This window comes from Neophocaena asiaeorientalis, unplaced genomic scaffold, assembly GCF_003031525.2.
Source record: "Neophocaena asiaeorientalis asiaeorientalis breed wild unplaced genomic scaffold, Neophocaena_asiaeorientalis_V1.1 scaffold461, whole genome shotgun sequence".
Taxonomy (NCBI): Eukaryota; Metazoa; Chordata; class Mammalia; order Artiodactyla; family Phocoenidae; genus Neophocaena; species Neophocaena asiaeorientalis.
This window is the reverse complement of record NW_020173230.1, coordinates 226,663-233,471: the sequence shown is the minus strand read 5'-3', so window position 1 is coordinate 233,471 and position 6,809 is coordinate 226,663.

Sequence of the window (6,809 nt, the reverse complement as noted above, 5' to 3'; positions counted from 1 at the left end):
TTCTGGGGACTCTCTTTGACAAAGAGTGTGCAAAATTAGGTAGAAAACGAACATTTCTGTAGGATGTGAAAATAAATCACAAGAAATTACTAACGGAACGAAGCTGACGAACAGGATACGCTGCATAATTTGCGGGGCCCAGTGCAAAATGAAAACGTGGGTCCCCTGATTGTTCAAATGCAGGAAAAAAAACCCTGCTGCTAAAGGTTCTAAAATGTAAACCTTTTCCCTTTATTTTGCAGTCTCTCTTGACTTGCTTCCTGTTCTCTGTTTCATGTCATTCTAAGTAAAGAAAAAAAATATTAAACTATGATCATGAATTTTACCGTTTGTCTTTATATAGAGCCATGTCAGTTTTGAATGCAAATATCAGAGCATTTAACACGGGTGCGGAATTGCTGAAAGTGTAATTTGTATTTTATGGCTTGTGCATGGAGGGCGCCTGGAGTTGGCCAGAAGAAATGAACACAGGCCAGACCCAGGAAGGTTGGAAGGAGGAAAAAGGGGTCCCCAGGGACAGTGGAGGCCAAAGGAGCACATCTTTGGGCGTGGGATAATGGATGGGCCAGTGCCACTGCTCCAGTGAGCCAGGGTCTTGCCCTGGACTTGGCTGGAGGACCAGCATGGGCCTGCTGGCTGCTGGTTCCCTCTCCCTCCAGCTGAGCTTGCTGGGGCAGCGAGGTGAAACCAGGCACCTCCCCTTACCATCCTCTACCACCTCAACCCATGGCAGAGGGCAACATCAAGCGTATTGCAACCTCGGTGCCAGGACACATGAGGTACCTGGATCAGGGGTGGGCACGAGGCTTGCGCCTGCCAGGTTGGCCGCTAAAAGGTGGGACAGCCATCACCATGTCCTGCTCAGAGAAGCCGCAGGGCACACGAGCTCAACCCCACCCACTCTGACCCACATTGCACCTGCACCCTGGCCCCCACGTAAGCAGAAGATGCAGCGGTCACTGGGCAGGAGAGAGAGGAGGAGGCCGGGCTCCCAGGGCACAGGGGAGCAGGCACGCTGAGGGACAAACGACCAGGAGCCAAGACTCCAAGTCTCTGTTGCATGTGCCATTGTCTCATGGGACCTCACTTGCAAGACATAAATCCAAAGGTAAAATTATTAAGAGTTTGAAGAAGATGAGGGTAGACCATTGTGCCTTGATTATGGGACCTTCTGTCCCTGTGAAAATGCATGAAGTCAGCCCTGCCAACAGATACCACAAACAACACTAAATCCTGAAAATGAAACATGTTTTTATTAATTAACTCACTGGCGCACTTCTGTAATGCTCATTTTTCCTACTTTTTTTTCATTGTACACTCTTCAGCCACCTCTTCATAGGACGATGATTTTTTTGCATGTCTGTGTGTTGGGATTAACAACCTTAATAATGCAGAACATTGCCATTTTTTTCTATTTTTTATTGAGATATAATTGACATAAAACATTAGTTTCAGGTGTACGATGTAATGATTCAATATTTGTATATATTGCAAACGATCACCGCAATAAATCTAGTTAACATCCGTCACCATGCATAGTTACACAATTTTTTTCTTGTGATGGGAACTTTTAAGATCTACTCTCTCAGCAACTTTCAAATATACAAGACTCTATTATTATAAACGATAGTCACCATGCTGTACATTACATCTTCAGGACTTATTTTATAACTGGAAATTTGACCTTTTGACCACCTTTATCCATTTTGCCTAGTCTCACCCCAACAATGATTTTGAAATATTTTCTATAGAGAGAATAGTAGAATTATGTTTTCTCCATCATGGGTAATTGAAAAATGCTTTTGATAGTTTGGAAACATTTCTTTCATCTTCTCAACTTGTTATTGGTAATATCATGGACGTTATTAGGACAGTTGTCACATTCAGAAAACCTCAATCAAGTTATTTCATATAAAAGCTGCAAGTTTGGGACTTCCCTGGTGGCTCAGTTGTTAAGAATCCACCTGCCAATGCAGGGAACACGGGTTCGAGCCCTGGTCCCAGAAGATCCCACATACACAGGAGCAACTAAGTTCACGAGCCCCAACTACTGAGCCTGAGCTCTAGAGCCCGTGAGCCACAACTACTTACGCCCACGAGCCAAGAGCCCGTGCTCCACAACAAGAGAAGCCACCGCAATGAGAAGCCCACGCGCCACAACGAAGAGTAGCCCCTGCTGGCCGCTCGCCGCAACTAGAGAAACCCCACGCGCAGCAAGGAAGACCCAATGCAGCCAAAAATAAATAAATAAATTTATTTAAAAAGAAGAAAGCTCCAAGTTTTCAGGGCGTTTTCTAGTTTTCTTGTGCAAGGACTAATGTAATACTTTTTGGATTGATGACACTAATTAGCTTGTTGGCACTTCTTGTTGTATTTCATGGTTTTCATACACAAATTCATTGACACTTCCCTTAAGAGGGAAGCTTAATCCCCTCCCCCAACCTTGAATGTGAGCTGGATTTAGAGACTCACTTCTAACAAATAGAATACGACAGAGATGATGTCATATCACTTCCAAAAGTAGGTCATAAAAGTTCTTCTTGCTTCCTCCTTTCTCTCTCATCAGTCACTCTGAGAGAAGCCAGCTATAGGCCAGGAGGACACACAAGCAACCGTGCGGAGAGGATCACATGGTAAGAAACTGAGTCTTCTTATAAACAGCCAGCAAGGAACTGGGGGCCCGTTGCCAGCAGCCGTGTGAGTGAACCATCCTGGAAGAAGTATCCCAGCCCCAGTCAAGCCTTTGGATGAATGCAACCTCGACTGATGTCTTAAATGCAACTATTGGGGAAATGTAATTAAAAATAAAATCTCTGGCCAACCCAGTAAAACCTCTGCTCAAAATATAGCAAAGAATACAATAGTTTTGCTATTGAATAAGGATCAAACCAAACTGTGATGTACATCACAGACAATCCACTAAAGAGATTTCGGACAGAAAGAAATCTCACCCTTTTATTAATATATAGCCAGGCAGACACAACTCGTTACATATATATGAATTGTCTTTGTCCAAAAGAAAAGAGAAAACTTATCTTTTCAACAAACAAGACGTTATGACTGTGAGCCAGGCACAGTGGCTAAACTCCCACATAGACAGGAAGCCTTGGTGTTTGTATTTCAAAGAGACAGCTCCAATACCCGCCAAGGACAGTCCTAGGATGCAAAACTGGCAAGAGGCTTATTTAGTTTTTAAAAAGATTTATGTGCCTGAAAGAGACAGAGAAAGGAGTTAAGATGACGAGTTTTCTAAAGGAAATGCTGAAAGAAAAGGTGTGTTGGGGGGAGGGTGTTTTTCCCTTTTGGCACCAGGAAAATTGTAAACTTTTTAGATTTTTATTTACCTAATCTCATGATATTTCCTGAGCCTGAGGCACCCAGCTGAGCCACTCCCAAATTCCTGGCCTTCCAAAATACATATTCATTCCAAAATGAATATTTGCTGTTTTAAGATGCTAAGTTTTGGGGTAATTTGTTACCCAGTCACAGAAAACCAGTGCTGGAGTGATACATAAGGCATGCAACTTCATCCAAAGACCCACGCGATGTTTGAGTTCCACCAGGGTTTGTGCTTCACACAGAGGTACAGAGGAACTGTGATCATTCTACCTCACTGGATTTCCATGAACGCAAAAATGAATCCTGTGTCCATAACTGTATACACTGGGTTTTTGAATCTATTGACACAGGAGAGATTTTCCATTTTTACAGAGCATCACTGAGAACCCAATCGTCCACCTACCATTTTACCCTCTTACTGGTTGGAAGAACTTTTTGCACACTAACTTCTCGCCCTCTGTACTGCACACACTGTCTGTGCCCCACTAGACACAGAGATGCATCCCCAGCTGCAGAAGTGTGGTCAGGATCCAGCTGGCAGCTACAGAGAGACCCCTCATCCAAGGTCACACCTCACCCAAGCCCATACCTGCTGCCGGAGAGTGAGATGGGGTGTCAAGGCCTGGCCACGTCACCTTGAAGAGGGACATGCTAGTGGACCACACTCAGTCTCAAACTCCGCATCACGTGGCCGTGACTTTCTTGGGCCTGTGTAACCACTGACTTCTCCATCTTCCCAATCCTGCTTCCTCTTCTGCCCTCCACAGGTTCAGGTTCCTAATAAACATCTCATACCCCAAACCATCTTGGTGGCAGCTGCTTCTGGAGAACCCACCCCGTGACAGTTGGAGGTGGGGGTCCAAGAAAGCAGGTGATTAGATCCTGGTCAGAAAACTAAGATCCCACAAGCTGCGCAGCATGGCATGGCCAAAAAAATAACAAAAAACACACACACAACTCCCCCCACCCCCCAAAACAAAAACCAAAACAAATGTGGTGTTCCAAGGGGCCAAAGGATCGGGCCTCTAACAAGGTTGCCAATCGGCTTACACCTGCCTTTCCTGCATGCAGAGCTCTGTTGACACCACACGCTGAGAGCTTACTGAGTGCTTGATCTACCAGCACGGGACCCCCGTAATACTACAACCCACCGGAGGATCCACTCCTCAGCAAAGGAAGTAGGAAGTGGGCCCATGACCCCTTGGACCGCTGGTGATATCACACACCACACCACCCAGAAGCTGCCATCTAGGGGTGACGTGATGGCACAGCCTGTGGATGGTGCAGCTGAAATGCCAGCTCAAGGGCAGTGCTCGGCAAGATGAGGTGCCATCCCCCAGGATGGTGTGTGCCCTAAACTTCTGCCTGGCACTGTGTCCTCACAAGGAAGAATGCATGGACCTGGACACCAAGGGGTGGAAGCAGGAGTGGTCCCATGTATCATATCTGTTGCTGGGTAACGCATCACCCCCAAACTTAGCAGCTGAAAACAATGCACATTCATTACCTCGCTGTTTCTGTGGGTCAGGAATCTGGTTGCAGCTTGCCTGGGGGCCTCTGGTTCAGGAGCTCTGCAATCAAGGCATTGACCAGGGCTGTGGTCATCTCAAGGCTTGAGTGGAGGATGATTGGGGCCGATCAGCTTTCAGGCTCACTGGTATGGCTGTTGGTAGGCCTTGGGCCCTCTCTGGCTGCTGGCACGAGACATCTGTCCTTTGCCACATGGGCCTCACCCTACTGCAGCTATACCATGGCAGCTGGCTTCCCTTAGAGCAACTGGGCAAGAAAGCAAGAGAAGATGCTCAAGGCGGAAGCCACAGTCTTTTTATAACCTGATCTTGGAAGGGATATCCCATCACTTCTGCTGCCGCAGCTCTGGGCTCTGCAGGGCTAGAGTCCTGGTCCCCAAAGGGGGACACTTCCACCAAAGGACACAAAAGAGTCCGATGGGATGATAAGCCACAGATGCTGCCTGGGTACTTTGGGCTTCTTATGTGCAGACACCAACTGGCAAGAAGAGCCCCCACTTTGACAGGGAAATTGACCCTAATACCAAGAGGAGGTAGCGCCGCTGCTACTCCATAAAATTCGGGTGATCTACTCCGAGCCTCCTGGTAGTCCCTTGCACAATTATGACCATAAATGAATGGGTACAGCAACCCCAGCCTGAGAAGGGCATGTCCCTGGGAGATGAAGGTCTGGGTCATGCCCCCAGGTAAGCCATCAAAGCCAGCAGAGGTAGTAACTAAAGGTGAGGGGAGTCTAGAATGGAGGAGGGAGAGGATGGGTATCCCTTGCAGCTTTGGGGCTGCCTCCAGTGACAATGGCTACAATTCATCCTGCTAACTTCCCTCTTCTAAGGAAAGCAAGAAGAAAGGCTGACTGAAATCCTGCAGGATCAGAACCCTCAAAACATGAGAGAGAGAGAGAGAGGTGTGTGCGTACGAACAGCATGGGCTATGAAACCCAACGATGCACCACCAGGATCCCCTTGGAGGAGGAACTTCCCGTGTAGCTGTGGAGAGCTTGGTCAGCCGAGTAGAGTGAGGTCAGGGTACAGCATCTGTAACTTCGGTCTGTCCATCCACTGGGAGCTGCTTCATCCCAGGTCACGCCCTTCCCAGGGCAGCCATACCCAGCCACTGAGCATAAAGGCCCTGCCCCTCAGCTCACAGGACACCCCCGTGGACAAACCTCGCTCCAGAGTTTCCACCTGGTCGGCTAAGGCTGTGTCAGACCTGTGTTGCTGTTCATGTTCTCACTCCTTCCCCTCCCAGGCTTCGGTCCTCAGTAAACTTCTTGCACCACAGGCTCTATCTCAATATCTGCCTCCAAAGAGCCCAACCTTTGACACGTGCTATGGGACGTGTCTGTATGATGATCTGACCTCTGGCCTTACACCTGCCCCAGGTGAATTCAGACACCGGGACAGCTAGCAGTCACATAACTGGATGTGTACAGGATTGTGGGTCCTCTAACTGTGTCCCACTAAACCTAAACTGAATATGTCCCCAATGCAACTTCCCCTTAGCCAGACCACAAAAATGCCTGGGGTCTCTCCATGAACACTTAGAATGTGCGGGGGCTGGTAGAGTGGAGTCAGTGATCTTAACCAATTGTGGTTCAAATACCTCACTTTTGCAAAATTTGCAAAAACACATGACCCTGGGAATGCATAGTTAGAGCCCCTCCCAGGGTCTTCAAAGTAACCTGTGCAAGTGAGGGGCCCTGGAGCTGAAGCTTCATTCACTTCATGGTAAGTAGCTGCCAACGTGTATTTTGTCCTGTCGTTTAAAAAATATGTACTAGGGGCTGCCCTGGTGGCGCAGTGGTTAAGAATCTGCCTGCCAATGCAGGGGGCACTGGTTTGAGCTCTGGTCCGGGAAGATCCCACATGCCGCGGAGCAACTGGGCATGTGCGCCACAACTACTGAGCCTGTGCTCTAGAGCCCGCAAGCCGCAACTACTGA